The 18098-nt window shown below is 40.6% G+C and overlaps 1 protein-coding gene across 2 annotated transcripts in view; it reads left to right on the top strand.

The window, feature by feature from the left end:
• Window positions 1-6688: 6688 nt before the first annotated feature.
• Window positions 6689-18098, top strand: part of ITGB1 (integrin subunit beta 1) — a 59503-nt gene continuing 48093 nt past the window's right edge. For both annotated transcript variants that reach the window (XM_050804698.1, XM_050804697.1), the window contains exon 1: window positions 6689-6913. The gene's annotated coding sequence lies outside the window, so the exon portion shown is untranslated. The remainder of the gene's footprint in view (window positions 6914-18098) is intronic.

Here is an 18098-nt window from a genome sequence, read left to right as displayed (position 1 = left end):
AAGGTGGGCAGATCACTTGAGGTCAGGAGTTCAAAACCAGCCTGGCCAACATGGTGAAACCTCGTTTCTACTAAAAATACAAAAAATTAGCTGGGCATGGTGGTGGGCGCCTGTAGTCCCAGCTACTTGGGAGGTTGAGGCAGAAGAATCGCTTGAATCCGGGAGGTGGAGGTTGCAGTGAGTCAAGATTGAGTCACACTGCACTCCAGCCTGGGCAACAGAACAAGACTCCATCTGAAAAATAAAAAAGTAAAAAATAAAAAAAAACAATATTTTTCTTTAGAGACAGGATCTCATTCTGTCACTCAGACTGAAGTGCAGGTATGCATCATAGTCTTAAACTCCTGGGCTAAAGTGATCCCCCCCATTTCGGCCTCCCTAGTAGCTGGGATTACAAGCACAAGCCACTGTGCCTGGTTTGACTTCCTATTCTTGAAACATCAGAATTACAGACTTGCTTGCCTGGTCACAGTGGAGCTAGAACAGGACAGACACTGTCTCTGCAAAATTATACAAGAGATTAGAGACAGTAAAGTGGAGAGAACAGATTCCAGACTCTGGACCCAGACTGACTGGGTTCCAATCTTGGTTCTGTAACTTACCAGTTATGCAATTTAATATCTGTTGTCTCAGTTGCCTTGCTTATAAAATGTGGGTACTTTTTTTTTTGAGATGGAGTCTCACTCTGTCACCCGAGATGGAGTGTAGCAGCACAATGTCGTCTCACTGCAACCTCTGCCACCCAAGTTCAAGCGATTCTCGCGTCTCACCCTCCTAAGTAGCTGGGGCTGACTACAGGCACGAACCACCAGCTAATTTTTTGTATTTTTAGTAGAGATGGGGTTTCACCATGTTGACCAGGCTGGTCTCAAACTCCTGACCTCAGGTGATCCGTCCGCCTCGGCCTCCCAAAGTCCTGGAATTACAGGGGTGAGCCACTATGTCCGGTCAAATGTGGATACTATTAAAAATACTTTGTTGACCAGCCTGGCCAACATGGCGAAAACCCATCTCTACTAAAAATACCAAAAAAAGCCAGGCATGGTGGCGGGCGCTTGTAATCCCAGCTATTCAGGAGGCCAAGGCAGGAGTATTGTTTGAACCTGGGAGGCAGAGTGAGCCGAGATCACGCTCCAGCCTGGAAGTGCAGGTATGTTATTACACTCCAGCCTGGGTGACAAGAGCAAGACTTCATCTCAAAAACAAAACAAAACACAAAAACTTCACAAAAAGGATTATATACTGCAACGCATTGTGCATCTTGTTAAACTTGTCTAATTTTTATTTAAAACTGATTATTATTCCATTCCTTAGATGTATTTGAATTTATTTAATCAGAGGATCATTGTTTAAATGTAAGAATGCAGTTCCATCTATCCTGTAAGCTAGAGATCACACATCAACAACATTTACTGGTGAAATTTCGAATGAAGTGCTTCATTTCCACAAGCCAGTGTTCTGACTATAAGAGAAAAATTGTTTAGTTGACGTTTTTGGCATGTGGAAGCCACTGGAAAATTATAGATAATGAAGTATGTATTTTTATCATAAAAGGAGAAGAGTAATTAAGGACTTCAGTGTAAACTTAGCTAAATGAAGAGTCAGGAGTACAAAAATATTCTAATATTAACTATCAAAACTCTTCAGATTAAGATTATTTCAGTTTAGTACAATAACACAAAATGCAAAGTTCTTTCAACTTGAAAGTTTACCCAACGGCAGCCATAAGCAGTTCTAAATAGGGAATTCTTGTGGTCATAAAGGGAACAGCCTATGACATCAGCCAACAACAATGCAGAAATCTTAAAGTAGAAGCGTCACAGGACTTGCTCTTCCAAATGCTGCATGACAAATATTACTAGGAAATATGCTTAACATTTATTTATTTTTATTCCCAATTTAAGTAAAAATTTACAATGGTTTTAGTTACGGTGATTTTTAGACATGATTTGAAGTCATTTAAGTCCTAATACGTAAATTGGAATTTGAACTTAAAAGTTCGTTTCTCTTTGAAGTTTATCTTACCTTGAAAAGTAGACATAAACAGCATACGCTTTAGTTGTGCGGTTCGATCACAAAAGATTCTGCTTTTTCTGTTCTACCTCTTAAAGGTTAAATAACATGCAGTGACAATCATGTTATAAGAAAATATTTGGAAGCACTATCTGATGGCTTAAATATTGTTTTAGATAAGACTAATCAATATACAACTCACAGTTCCAGGGCAACCACAGAGACATTTGTTTAGGCATGTAGTCTCTAAAAGAACTAATCGTGTAAGTGCTTAAAATAGTTATTCTTAATGTTTTGTTGTTAAGATCTCATTCAAACCACAACAATGCAGATATATAAGTAAAATTCTGTCTAGAATTTTAGGGGTTTCATAGTATCCCGTTCATAGGCATGAGGCAAGAACTCGGCCTAAGATAGTATGTTGTGGGGATTAATTTGTGTGTTCTAGGGGAAGAGGGTGGGAGGGAGGTGCAGGGAAGATGTTCTTACTTACCCCAAATGCCTTTTTTTAAGTGAAAAGTATCCTTCCTACTCCCTAATGTACCTGGCCTGAAATTGAGCTGTTCCTAACTTAAAATTGCAACTGCTAACTTTCCTCAAGATGCAGTAAAATGAGGAAAGAAATAATATTTTTTATAGTCACTAGCTGTAACACATTGGCAACACAATCATTTCCTGTAATGAGTGACCCTGGTTCCTAAAAATAACTCCAGTGCTAGCCAATTGCTTATATTGGGCATTTTTTTAATTCTTATTTGGGAAGGACATTCCCTTCCACAGCTGAAGAAACTCAGTGTTTGAAAAGAGCTGCCTAAAAGACTGTTCCCCGTAGGCTGTTAAAAATGTTCAGCATCTGAATGCTGGTAAGGAATGCTCACACCCATTGGAGGCAATGCTGTGTGGACTCGAAAAGGAAAAATGGGGCCCCTATATATGGAAAACAGGAAGCAGAACAAGTTGAGGAAGCCTTACTCATCTGTGACCCATATTCAAAGCCATAGTCCAGCCACTGTTAGTTACCTAGAAAAGGAAAAGGCTGAATGGCTAGCCTAAGCTCTAAGGGACACATTGCAAATCAGGTCAGACTGTTGTGCCATTTTCCACCTTATTTTCAAATAAGCAAAGAAATGAAGCCTCAGTACAGCCTGGTGGATACACTGACACATGCCATACCTAGTCAATTGCTGGTTGCCTGATAGCAAACTTAATTTTTTACAGTTCCTCTGGCAATACTCCGTTATGAGTATAGAAGAGTGCTCACTAAATTGAAGCCCTCAAGCAAAAAAAAAAAAAAAAAACAAGTTGCAAATTCAATACACTTCCAGTTTCTCTGCATTATATGACTATTTGCATGTTATTTATACATATGGAGACTGAAAAAGGAGGAACTGGCAGGACCGTCTCACCCCTTCTTGTTTTTCAAAATGTCAATAATTCCCAGGGCTGCTTTACACCAATACACACAGATTCACATTTTTAGAGATGGGTCTCACTGTGTTGTCCAGGCTGGACTACAGTGGCATGATCATAGCTCCTGGGCTCAAGAGATCCTCCCACCTCAGCCTCCTGAGCAGCCGGGACTACACACACGCACCACCACACCTGGGTAATTTTATTCTTCATTTTTCAGTTGGGGCCTGGGGTCGGTGGGGGCAGTGGTCTCACTATGTTGCTCAGTCTGGTCTCGAACTCCTGGTCTCCAGCAATCCTCCTGCCTGAGCCTCCTGAGTAGCAGATTCACATTTTACAACAGTGATTTTAGTTTCTCAGGTAAAGGAATGGAGTTATTCATGATTCAGAAGCACTTCTATGTTAGTATTACATGATGTTATCAGAGACCTCTATTCCTTCCATCCCTATCCCTTCATCTTTTTCTTTGTTTAATGTTTAAAGGAGTTACATTCAAAGAAACTGGAAGTGACAGATGAGAAAAATATATCTAGCTTAGTCTACAGAAACAGTCGTTAGAAAAGTGGCTGAAGACTTACCTAGCCGTTGTCAATCAATTTGCTCCAAAGTCATCGCATACATTTATTATACAATGGTATTTAAAATCCAAGTCCCATTGATCAGCCAGGGGACTGTCAAGACTTTTTTCTTAACAAAATCTCCTAGTAGGGCATTTTCATCACACAGCAACTGCCTAATTCTTCATACTCACGCCCATGCTGCAACTCACATTTTCCCCTTACTATCACCAATGTTGAAATTAGTCTTCCCCTGTAAACCTGGAACCTGATTTGCAATATATCATGAATCTCTTTTGAATTTCTAAAATTATTCTTCTTATTCCTTATTATCTGGACACTGTTCTTTATAGAATGATCATATAAGTTATCATCTATACTAGGACATACTTTTGAGAGGGAAAAGGGGTGCTAATCAATAATAATATAAGTCAAACTAATAAAAACCTAGGCATCCAATAATGTCTTTCTTGCTGAGCAACTTTGAAACTTTACTTTGGAAAATGTTAGGTGAATAAAGATACATTTTGAAGAGCAAGTAGTAATATCACCAGTGACAAAACTAAAGGAAACATCAACTTTAATTATTTGACATAATAATGACTTAAAAGATGGCAGAAGACAATTGATAATAATTGGGAGACAATGTAGGTAAAGTATGGATTTGTCTTGAATTCAAGACACTAATGATGTTTTATTAGGTTGGTGCATGCAGCCATCTGGTTGACCTTAGACATGGGAAGGCAAGAGCCCTCTGATTGACCTTAAACATGGAAAGGTGAGAGCTATCTGGTTGATCTTACACATGGGAAGGCAAGAGACATCTGGTAGACCTTGCACCAACCTAATATGATAAGATCTAGCAATGTGGCTTGCAGTATTCCTACTTACCAGGATTTCCTGTTTAGCACGTATGCTGACCAATCTTTGCTTATTCATAAATTTCATAGTTAGCTCACTGTCCACCCATTATTTGTATGAAATCACAAGTAGACTCGTACTCTTGACCGATCACTGCTTTTCTTAGAGAACGTGTTTCTTTAATTTCTTTTTCCTCAAAACTCGTGACTTCTGTACACAAATTGCTACCTCACACATCAGTTTAGTCAAGTCCCGGGAGAGCAACAGGACCCATTTATTCATTTATCAGATATTATCTGAGCCCCTATTATGTGTCCTCACAACAGTGCTCGACAGTGGTGTTAAAAAGGTCAGTAAATTGCCCTGGAGGAACTAATTTAGTTTAGAGTTGTGCATATGTAAACCTCATAATGTTCTTGTAGCAAAGATTAGCCAGTGCCTCCACCAGTCATGTACAGGGGAAAAAATTCTGAGAATTGTAGTGCAAATCAGGCATGGACCAATTATGCTTTTGAACTATACAGTTTTCTGTGCTGAGACTGGGCCAATTCTGATGAATTCTCAACAATGGTAAAATCCATACCTTTAAAATTCAAGAATGTTGTGTTCTAATGGCAGTTTGACCATTGAGATATTAACATAGGAACATCATTTAGCCTCTTAAGCTTGAACATCCATTAAGCGGGAAAAATAGTGCTTATTTCCTAGAGGTCTGCAGACATTGGCTAACCAATAGTTTTGATTTTGCTGGTAAGTAATGTGCAAATTTTCTTAGATGTGATCGCCTCATTTTCTCTTATATTTTAGATTGGCAGCAGCCAAATGGGCGTTCCAGCCCCTCATCTCCTGCAAGATTCTTCTCAGTTTCATAAATCTGGTAATTTTTGAGCTCTTTTCCCAACAGGGTGCTGCAGCTCACCAAGTGGAACCTACAACATTTTCTGCTACCAGGATAGCAGCTTGCCAGCAGCGTATACTGAAATTACTGGGTTTCAGTATGATGTTGGTTGGTACGAACTTCAATCATCGAATCGACATGCGCCCAGCCATTCTCATAATGAATGTTTCCTTCTCTTTCAAACGTTCTGTTTCCAGCCCCCATCTCCTTTTTTTTTTTTTTCTTCTTTTTTAAAGAGGTTTGAAACAGAAACTCTACTCCGTAGGAAGAAACTTTTCCTTCTCATCCCTGTTCCCCATAAAGGGACCTCCAGATAAATCTATCAAAAGCAGGACCCAACTCACCAGGTTTTCTAAAACGTTCCCCAGTCCCACCACCCTTCGTGGCACCCACGGGTTTCCCAAGTCTTCACCTTTCTCTTAGACACACGCTAGCACATTATCACTCCAGAAAAGCAGTCCTGGCTTAGCCAGTTCCCTTCCAGAATGACCACGTGGTTTTTGGCCCCATGGAGTCCTGCAGGGTATGGGGGGTTCGTGGTACCGACTTGCCTCGGGACTGAGGGGGCTTCCGGGATGCAGGACCTCCCGGGCTCTAAACGGGACATCAGTGGACAAACGGGAGGGAGGGTCGGACACGCGGATCCGAGGAAGCGGAACTTAAAGAACACGGGCCCAGCAGGCTACACCAGGAACGCGCGGGGCTTTAGGGCGCAACCGACCCCTCCCGCCCTTCACAGAGGAGGAAACTGAGGCATGGCGACTGTCTCAGCGGAGTCCCGGCCCTGCCCTCCACGGCCTCCCTCAGGCGCACTCCCGAGCGGGCCGGTTCCTTTGTCCCGGTCGCGCTTCCTGCCTCCTCCTGCGCCTCCTCCTCGCCCCGGGGCCGGGCTGACGCGGCGGGAGAGGAATGCGTTTCCGGAGGGAGAGGGCGGTGGCGGCCTCGGGAGCGGGATCAGACGCGCAGAGGAGGCGGGGCCGCGGCTGGTTTCCTGCCGGGGGGCGGCTCTGGGCCGCCGAGTCCCCTCCTCCCGCCCCTGAGGAGGAGGAGCCGCCGCCAACCGCCGCGCCCGAGACTCGGGAGGCCTCGCCAGCCCGCAGGAGAGGCCGAGCGGGAGTCGCGGAACAGCAGGCCGGAGCCCACCGCGCCGGGGCCCGGAGGCCGCGCGGAGAAGGTAGGCGCCGGCGGGCCTCGGGTGTGGGGGTGCGGGCCGCGGCCTCGGGTCTGCTGTGCGCGACAGCACTTAACAGCCGCCGGCCCGGGCCGCGCCGGGACCTTTGTGCCAGGCGTGGGGGCGGGGGCGGGGGCGGGGGCGGAGGCGGCCGCGGGCCGGTGGGGGCTGGGGCAGGATTCCAGGCTAGTCCGGGAGGAAGTCCGCACACCGCCACCCCCCTCGGGTCCCAGGCGCTGGCAGCATCCGGGCGCCGAGTCGGCCCAGCCGCGTTCCGAGCGCTAGGGTCGCGGGCCTGGGCGCTGTCACGTCGGGGCTGCTGGAGCTGCGGAGGACCGGGCCTGTGCGGCTCCTGACACCTGCGGTCTCCCGCCAGGCTGGGCGAGCGCAGGTGGGAGCCAGCGAGGCCACCCGGGGCTCGGCGTTTAGGACTCAGCGCGCCCCTGGACTGGTCCTGCGCCTTTGTCTCTCGCTCCCTCGCTGGCTGCTGTTTTTGGAGCAGCGTCGAGCCGGCCGTCGGCGCCCGCTGTTGGGACTGGTCTCCGACTGGAGCCGGGATAGAAAGTGGCCTCGCGGAGCCGCTGGGGACCGGGGGCGCGGCGGCGGCAGTGCAGTTCACTTCCCGGTGTTTATAAACGCGAATGCCGGGAAGTCAAGAGTCGCCGGCCCCTGCCGGGCACCCCGGGACCAGGACACAGGGCCACTGCCACTTTGCGCTCAGACCCGGTCCGCGAGCCTGAGAGCCCGTCCTGTGTCTAGTATCATTTTTACCGCGTGTCATTTCTTAGGCTTCATAAATTGGATTTATGAGACTCCCACTCTCTAAGTAACTTTCATTTAATCAAATTCGTGCTTTTAAGTCCAAAGCTTTGCACTCATTGGTATGATCATTAGTAAGTTGCATTCTCTAAGCTTCCGTTTCCTCATCTGTGAAATAGGAACAATACCTACCTACACTAATAATTCATTTTTATAACAATGACAGCGAGGGCCAGGTTTAGCTCTAGGCATTTCATGTGTATTATTTAATTCTGGAACTGCTCTAATGAGATTGCTACTGTTTCTATTTCCATTTTCCGAGTGAAGAAACGGAGGCACAGGGAGCAAAAAGTAAGTTGCATATGGTCATCGGGAGCTCCTGGAGAAGGCATGGGGTCTAGCTCCAGAGCCCACGTTTAAACCAAAAGTAACCTTCCTAACTATAGTCGTGAAAATCAAATGCAAAATGTAAAACACTTAGCTTGAGAGTAGATGCTCAATGAATATTGACTGCTTTTCAGCCCTTCTTTTATAGTAAAAAGATTTCTCGGAAGGTAATTGGTAACATCATTAGTAAGGTTTCTTTGGGCCAACATGCCACATGGATAACAGGTGGATAGAATTGCTAGGTTATTTTGTTTTGTTTTGAGACAGGGTGTCTGTCGCCCAGGCTGGAGTGCAGAGGAGCTATCACAGCTCACTGCAGCCTCAGCCTCTCGTGCTTAAGTTATTTTTCCACCTCAGCCACCTGAGTAGCTGGAACGACAGGCGCCTGCCACCATGCCCGGCTAATTTTTTAATTTTTTGTAGAGACAGGATTTCACTATGCTGCCCAGGCTGGCCTCAAACTCCTAGGCTCAAGCAGTCCTCTCTCCTAGAGCTCCCAAAGTGTTGGGATTACAGACTTGAGCCCCCTGAGCCTGGCCCTTAGGTTATTATTATTTTTCTTATTGTACTTCTGATGCTACAAAAATAACGTTCTAGAGGAATTTAGACATCTTTCTTAAACCACATATGCCCTTTACGATAGGGTATACAATAGGCCACTTTTAGAAATGATTAAGGAACTTTAGTTGGCAGTTACCTGTTCATTTGTGGACATCAAGGCCCAGAGGGGTCAGGACTTAGAGTCTCACTGTAATTCTCATATTTTTAAATAATGTTGGCTCATTGATCAATATTATATAAGTGACTGAAGATGGTGAAGTGTTAAATAAAAAACATTGGTATTTTGATTACCGGCATTTGGGGGGAAAGCCATTTTACTTACCCCAAAATTGAGTATGAAGGTGGAAGATGTTATTAGAATACTAGCTAAAAGGACAAAGAATGTGGTTAATAGTTTAATTCTGTAAAAAGGAAGCAAATAGACTGTTTAACTCATCTATGTTGACTTCAGACCTAGACCTACAATTTTATGTGATTTTCCTAACAATGTAAAGTTCTGTATTAAAGTTATTTTTTGAATACCTTCAACATTCTGTACATGAAATGCATGGAATCAACAATTCTGAAAGTCACTGCATTTAGTAATTTGAACAATTAGGCAGCTTTCTTCTTAGCTTTCTGGTCAGTATAATTTAATTTAAATCAGCCCCAAATTACCATCACGAATGAAAATGTAGTTCTACATTGGTGTTCTTCCTAACTCTGGGAGTGACACTGGGGACAAATGGTCATACTATAATAATGAAAAGTGGTCAAACAACATGGTGCCAGTTTTTCTAAGAGTGCTTGCCACTGATTTTAATGTCTTTATTGTTTGACTTCTTGATAAGTAAGTTGTGGCTTACAGCAGAGAGTAGTATAGTGTTCTGTCCGAAAAAAATATTCATTAATATTCTGTAGCTGCTCTGGTTTGCCCTTAACCATGCTGCTAGTGTGATAAGCTGAAACATCTTGTAAAAGTTTCAGAGAGCTTTCAAGTTCCGAGAACTTAACTTTCTGAGTATGTAACAAGCTACATATATCTGAAGGATTCATTTGGACTTCTGTCAGATTTTAGCAGATTTTCTCACTCTACGAGAGAGTTAGGATCTGTTAGGTTGTGGGTGGAATCCTAGAGATTATGCCAGGTAAATATGTAAGTGTCTGTATTGTATTAGCAGTGTTTACTCTGACTTGGTTTTAGGTTCTGAGAATTTGGCTGGTTGTTTTTTCAGAGGTGGGAAATGTGGAGTAGAGAGGTTAAGATACAGAAAGGTACATTCGTCTTCTGAATCCTGAAGTGTCATGCTAGGGGTATCTATAGCTGTGGAAAACTGAAAGAATATTATGGTGTGTACCCAGGTTAAAGGGGGTACAGTGCGTAAAAGTCAGAATATTAGCAGCCTTCCAATATGTCTGTCGGTAGGTGAAAAAAAATTTCTCTCTTTCAGGAGCTGTGTACAAAAGGATCCAAACTATACTTTATACATGTGTTACTGCTTTAAAAGTGGCTGTGAGTGTTTAGAGGTCAACTGACTTTAAACTTGCCGTTTGATTTGTGACTTTAGAAAGTAGAGTTAACTATATTTAGCAATATGCTTAAACATGTGCATATCACCTCATGAAACGTGTGTGTGCATGAGAAAAGCTGCCTCCAGTACATATACATATGTATATAAACACACATACACACAAGCATATATATGTATGTATTTCTTGTAGGACCAGTCTCATTGTATATAATTTCAAAGTGCAGGTTCCTGATCTCCAGGGGTGCGTAAAAAGACTCACTGAAGTATGGGAAGAAAATTTTAGGTCTACTATTATGTTTGTTGATCTCATCACTTCAAAGTTTAAAATTTTGATTATGATTTATATCTTACTGTATTGCTGTAGAAGTACACGTATTTGAATTTATAAATTACATGTATTTTGGGTACATGTATGCTTAGAATTTTTTTAGTGATAAAGGTGAGTGGTCAGAAACCTTTGCAGATCCCCTATATGGAGGATGATTTGAGTGGAGTTCAAGAACTAGTATATTTAGGAGGGAGAATTGAAAAGACTTGATAAGAGAAATGAAAGAAACCCAATGTGACACTGGTTTCTGGCTAGGAGGTGCTGTTCACTGAGGTGAGAGGGTGACCACAAGCCGGGGCTGCTGGTTGGCTGGAGCAGAGGGGAAATGATGACCTTATGAGGCTGAGTTTTATTTTTTTAAGGTGACCAGGGACATAGGTGGAGATGTCTAAATTGCAGTTGAATACACAGGGTAAGAGCTAAAAAAAAAAAAAAAAAAAAAAAAAAAAAAAAAAACCAGAGATTTCAATTTGGAAATTCTCAGTCTATTAAGTACTGGTTGAAGCTATAGGCTGTGCATGCAAACACCAAAGGAGGGTGTGGAGTGAAAAACGGGCTGAAGGAGGACCTGGGAACAGTCAAGGTGGGTAGAGGAAGAGGAATCCAGAAAAGCATTTACCTTCCCCAGTTTCTTCTCTGAACTTCTAATTCCTTTGAGTGACATTTTTGTGAGTGACAAAGGTATTTCTGGGTTTTTCCAGTGATTGGCATGTTTGAGTTAAAGACAAAAAGACTTCATTGGTCACATCCCTTTGTGGTAATTTATTTTCAGGTACCTGATCAGAGAAGCAGTTTGATGTAGTAAAGGCTTCTCGATTGGGAGGCAGGAAACCTGGGTGTCAGTGCAGGGTCTGCCACTGAATTTCTGTGTGACCTTTGTCAGAGTACTATACTTCCAGGGCATTGGTTTCCACATCTACCCTATAAAGCAGTCTGCATGTTTCTGTCGTTCTCTTGTTCCAGGAGTTGGAGAATAGCTGCTGCCTGATGTAAGTAGAATGCAGTTCTCTCACCCCATGAGCAACCTTTCTTTTTTTTTTTTTTGTATCACCAGAGAGTGTAGGCGCCGTGCCACTTACTCCTTTAAGGATGCCTGCCAGCGCTGACCAGCAACATCTGTCACAACATCTGTCACAACAGCTCTGCATCAGGATGTAGCTCGGCTGTACATTACATTTTATTCTATCAGTACATTGAGTACCAGTTACCTGAAAAATGCTTTACTCATTGGGCATGAATCAAGAAGTCGGCATGGTCTTTGATGTTGAGTCTGTTGTCTAGTTGGAACAAGTTGTGTTCGGTTCAGGAAAACATAAATACCAAAGAGTGTTTTATACAATGTACTGTACCATAAAATATTCCCTAACAGCGTTAGAAAAATCTCAGCATTGTCTTGTGTGGTTTCGGAACACGTTGTGTAGGAGATGAGGCCTGAGCTTGGAATGGTATGAGTGAAGGTTGGAAGACAGATGGGTGGCACTTTCAAGGGACAGCATAGGAAGAATCCAGTCTAATTTCACAGATAGTACTTGGCCACTTTGTTACTTATTAGGAGTTATGTATAATATCATATATGTATCACAATGATATATGAAGGCTATATTTTAAAAGGAAAGCCTGGATTCTTGCCCTCCAACACTAGCCTGATGAGAGATACAGACATGAATAAAATTAGTTATAATAGAAGTTTGAACAGAAATAACACTATATTATTGAGCATCACTGAAGGTTTGTCATTCACTGTGCTGGCCACTATCAAGGCTATTTTGGAACCACAAAGAAGGAGTAATTAAGTTGATTGTGATTGGTGAGGAGATGAAGAGGCAATAAAGGCGGAAAGGAAGAAGAAAAATCAGCATTCTGTTTTGTGTAGGCGGAAAGGAAGAAGAAAAATCAGCATTCTGTTTTGTGTAGGGAGTAGTTTCAGTGGAGTGATGAGGAAAATATTTACATACAAAATTAGGTATGTACCATTTGAAGTATGGAAGTCACATTTTTCTGTATAAATGTTTATTGAATGAATATGTAAATAACTTAAGCTTTCATAATTTATGAAGTTAGGAATAGTAGATTATTCTTCCCCTATGCACAGTATTTTATGGTTTATGTATGATTTTCTTCATATGATTTCAGTGCTTCTTTTAAAGGGGTGGTACGGGGTCATGTTTGATTATTGGAGGAGGAAATTGGAGTTTGAAAAAGCATATTTGGTAGTATAATGTTATATTAGAAAAATGTTACAAAAAGTATAATAGGGAGTAAGATTTATGCTTATTAAAGAAGCATGGATTAAAGAGATTGAGAAACATTTGTTAAAGAGTCACTGAGGTTCTTGTTTTAGAAGGCCACGATTAATGAGTTGGAGAACAAGAAGCAAATTTGGTAATCAAGTAAATTATGAGCTGTTGATCACTTAGAAAGGTATTTGCTGATAAAAGCTTTCATATAATGATCATATTTTATCTTTCCAACAATTCTATGGTAGATACTATTTACAGCTTACTGATGAGTAAATTGAGAAACTCTTTTCTTCCTATGTTTATCATGGTTTTAAAACATTTATCATATATTTAAAATACTGTATGCACTCCACCACAGACAGGATGGAGAGGAAGATGTGACAAAAGATGTGGTTAAAATTAGTTTTAATCAAGGAAGCATTTTGGAATGATCTGCTTAAAAAGGGGATATAATTATGCAGTTTGAGAACATAATTCTCCTTAATTGAAATTACGGGGAATAAGTCTTGCTGTCAGGTGCTTATTGATATCATTGATCATGATGGTTCTTTTGCTAGCTCCACTCACAATTATCTTTGTAAACTTGCCCCAGAGTAAACTTTCTCAACCAAAACCGTTTCCAACTTCTTTCCTCCTCACAGGGAAAGGCAAAAAAGTCCGCAGACATAGAGACTGAAAAGAAGGAACAGAATACTAAGCTGGTTTGAAAAACAATCAATTGCTAGGTAATAATGTCTTACCTTTTGAGTGGAAGGAGGAGCTGGGAAGAATTAAGTTCAGACAGGTTTTTTGCTCATTTTGGATCAGCCCTTCATATTATGGCTTAATAGCTTTGTTTAAAGTGTATTTTTCTGCTTTTATTTTAAGTTCATCCTCTGAAGTCTTGAGTTAATTTTGTGCCCGTTTACCCCCATTTGAATTAAATGCTTCATTTTTTTCCCATTTCTCACATAAAGCTTTTTTTTTTTTTTTTTTCAGGGCAGGGAGGGGCTGGTGGTGGTGGTGCTATACCAGTTGTCTGTTTATGAGATCACCATTAGATGACATTTCTAATTGGCTTGAATTATTTGAGTTTTGTGTGATTTTCCTGTTATGTTGATTCTGTTCTTCATGTTTAGGAGTTCTGTAGAGGATTCCAGCCTAAATTTTCTTCCTTTTACTTTTTGTGGTTTTACTTTTTGATCACTGTCAAGATCTGTTTGAGATTTTCTGACTTTCTTGAAGAGCATAATGAGTTCTAGATTTTCTCTTATTTTTAGAGAAGATTCTTCACTGACTCCCTTTCACTTTTTGTTCTGTAGAAGTCTTTCCTGGGTGTTAAGTTTCCAGGCTTTACCTCCCCTTATCCCCAATATACTGTCTTTTAGGCATTTTGTTTGCCAAAGCGTACTACATCCATTATTTTGTCTTTCCGTTGCACTTGTAGATTGGGTGTTGCTAAAGATCTTCGTATTTCATTTTCCTGGAGAAGGTAGGTAAAGTCACTAGTGATGAATTTTATCTTCAATCTGTTGTTGTATAATTTTCATGAGATATCTAGCCCTGTTGTGAGCTGTTCTCAGATTTCAAATTGTTTTGTGAACCTATAGCTTTGGAGCAGCCAAACCTTTGTTGTTAGAGCTTCTTAGCCCAAGCTGACATCATTATGTGAGAAGGGGTTAGTGCTCTTTAAAAAGCCATTTTTCTTCTGGGTGGGAGTAGTGCAGTTTAGACAGTTTTCTAATTCAGACTACTTTTCTATTTGTCAAGGAGAGGAGAAGAGGACTTCAAATGTGGTGTTACATCTTTGTCTGGGATTCCTTAGCCTCTTCTCTTTCATGTCTCCTATTTTTTTCTTCTCTATTCTTTCTGCTAAGTTTTGTTAATCATTAATGCTAGCTTATTAATACTTGGGCCATAAACACCTCTGTAGTCACCAACACACCTCTTCCTGCCAATGGAAGAAAAAAAATGTTGAGTTTTAATTGTTCTTTCGGTAAGGGGAAAGGTGCCCTTTCCATGGGAGGAACTTTTCTCCACATGTCACCCTCTCAGATGGTACAGAATTCAGAAAGATTTCTCAGTTTCTTCCATTCATGTTTTTCCCGTTTTTATTACTCTCTATGTGGGATAAGTGGAAGGAACCTCATGTCTTTCAATTTGGCTCTGTGTTCTTTTTCTGGAGTAGATTGACTTTTAAATGCTAAAATCTGTTATTGACCTATTTTCCCCCCTTTTAAAAGCAGATACAGAAAATAATGATGGTAGAACAGACTTGGGATGAATCCAACTTTATTGTAATTTTTAGAGGACATTTATGATATACCTCTATAGGTATCAGAATCTTTTCTACTGTTAAGGTGAAAAGATTTGAGATTTTGTGAAATCCTTTGTGTATTCTTTTTATTTGAGTTGGTGTTTAGGTGGCTTATTTTTCAACTCTGAAATGAACTTGTTACATTTTTTAAGGTAATTTCTTTCTAAAGTGTAAGTGTTTAATTTCTACAAATATAGTCCATATAAAGTTTCTAAACATTGTATCTGTAAATTTAAAAGGAAATGCCGAATGAATTATTTGTAAAATTGTTTAAAACAGTTAATAAATAATGAGTGTGTATTTAAAAGTTTGAACATGATTTAAAACCATACTTTTATGGATAAAGATTTGTTTACAGTGAAGATTAAAACAATTATGCACTATTTTTGACAATAGAAACAATTGCATATATTTTGGTTAAGCACTAAAATGAGATTATTTGTGGATGGTGTTTAAGATTGTTTATTGTTCAGGGAATGAATTATGACCCCTTAGATAAAATTGCATATGGTAGAAAATGACCTTAAGGTGAAATGCTTTTATAGGAACAAGACACAAAACCTTTGTCTGTACTTATGAAATATGGCAATTAAAATAACTTTTCTTGGCCTCTAGTAAGTTCAAATGCCCAAGAAATAAACTCATAGAACATTATAAGCCCTTTCCATTTCTGTGCTCTGAGTCAGTTCTAACACTAGAAAGATGTTCTTTATTTTAAAGTAGTGATTAAGTAGGCTTTCAAAAAATTATAGTTTAATGAAGTCAGGTCATAGCTTCTGGATACAGATGGTCAGGTTTCAATTCCACCTGTGCAACTTTTGATTCCACTATTGCAAGTTGTTTAATCTTGCTGTGCTTTTGTTTCCTCATCTGTAAAACAAAGACACTATTATTCTCCACCTCATAGAGTTACCTGGAGGAGATAGATGCTGTTATTTTATTATTATTATCATATCCATTTGAAGGTGCTGAAATAAAATTCTAATTTTTCAAAGTTCTAAATGAAATAACTTTTTGTTACAAATTACTTTAAATCATCAAAACTTAGTGTATTCTACTCTTCTTGCCTGTACCTAGTCTGGCCCTCTCAATTGAGAAATCAATCTTTTTTTTTTTTCAGTAATCCAAAGTGAGCAGCAGTCCCTGAACAGAATCATATTGCTAGTTGTGTTTGATTAATGAAACAGAATTCGTATTCTAGTCCTTTCAGGGGGGTTTCCTTTCTCGTGATGTAAGAACCTCGTCTTAGTCTTTGTGGTGCTATAACAGAATGCCACAGACTGGGTAATTTATGTCAAGGTTCTGGGGACTGGGAAGTCCATTATCAAGGTGTTGGTATCTCGTGTCTTCCTGCTGTATCATCCCATGGTAGAAGGCGGAAGGGCAAGAGAGCGAGAGATGAGGAGGAGGCCAAACTCGGTCTTCTATCTGGAACCCATTCCCCACTCCTCTGGTAATAGCATTAATCCATTCATGTGGCAGAGCAGAGCCCTCGTGACCTACTCACCTCTTAAAGGTCCCACTTCTCATCACTGTTGCTTCAGGGATTAAGTTTCCAACATGTGAACCTTGGGGACACGTTCAAAGCATAGCAAACCTCAAAGGTTCCTCCTTATTTCTATTCATATTAGGTATGTTATTACCTCCCTTCAATCTTTTTTTTAAGGGTTTCTGTGATATTAGTGTTCAGAGTATTTGTATTTTGTCTATGTTAGTATAAAACATTTAAGGTTTTGCTGCTTTTATTACTTTATGAACACATTTGTCAGGAATCGGATTGTTAGAAAGCACATTAAATAGAATTCTACTTGGATGTGGAATCTGTAAAGAGTACAAAAAGGTTTTGACGTTGAGGATGTCAGTGTATGAATGGCTATAACAATCCACATTAATCTATTTTCTGTAGTTGTGTTACTTCTAACTTTCAAACTTTATCCTTTCTTTCATATCTTGTGTCTTCCCTAAAGTGGATCCAGTCAGTTTTCTGGTTATAATTACAATTGAAAAAAGCAAAGCATTTAACCATGGTTACTTCTTTATTCAATTACGTTGTTATTGAGCGCCTCCTATAACATTTGGTAATAATCATAACAAGTAACACCCAGGTACTTAAAATTGGCCAGACATTGTTTTAAATGTTTTATGCTTATCGACTTATTTAAATTTCACAAAACCCCTACAAGGTAAATACTACTGTCCCCATTTTAAAGGTGAGGAAACTGAGACACAGATTAATTTGCCAGTATAACTCTGCACTACACAATGTTGTACGATGGTAGATGCCACAAATGTCTGCTGTCGTGAAGTTCAGTGTTTTATTTTTTGATACCTCAATGTATCTCCAGTTGTTTTTATCGTTAGTTTCTTCATTTATTAAATATTAAGACGTTGCGCTAGATACAGAAAACATGGAGAAATTTCTAGAAGATGACAATTTTTAAGGCAAGTCAACCATACATATCATTAGTAGATGTATAAAAGCTACATATGCCCCAAACAGGAAACCTTTTAAATGAAGATTATTATATATGTTTTAACATACATATGTGTGTGTGTGTACACACACACACACACACACACACACGGCTATATGTGAATCACCTGGCTTAGTCTTTCTTTCCTCCCCAGTTCTTGCCATGATTTGAGGGCTTCAAGAGTTCATGCAGATGATACTTCTCATACCTTGGTCAAGCAGTTTTCTTCCTTTTTTTTATTTAATGAAATTTCAGTTTATTCAGCTAAAGACTAATGTATGCCTGATAACCTAGTGATAACCCGTAAGTTATGATAACCCACAACCTTTTTATAAAGCACCTAACATTAACATTCAGATGAGGCATTATAAAAAGTTCTTTAAAAAATGAAGTGGGCCGGGCACGGTGCCTCATGACTGTAATCCCAGCACTTTGGGAGGCAGAGGTGGGTGGATTGCTTGAGGTCAGGAGTTTGAGACCAGCCTGGCCAACCTAACAAAACCCCTTCTCTACTAAAAATACAAAAGTTAGCCAGCCGTGGTGGCACATGCCTGTAATCACAGCTACTCGGAGGCTGAGGCAGGAGAATTGCTTGAACCCAGGAGGCAGAGGTTGCAGTGAGCCAAGATCAC

Source organism: Macaca thibetana, chromosome 9 (assembly GCF_024542745.1).
Source record: "Macaca thibetana thibetana isolate TM-01 chromosome 9, ASM2454274v1, whole genome shotgun sequence".
NCBI lineage: Eukaryota > Metazoa > Chordata > Mammalia > Primates > Cercopithecidae > Macaca > Macaca thibetana.
This window is presented reverse-complemented; position numbering and strand designations above follow the sequence as displayed.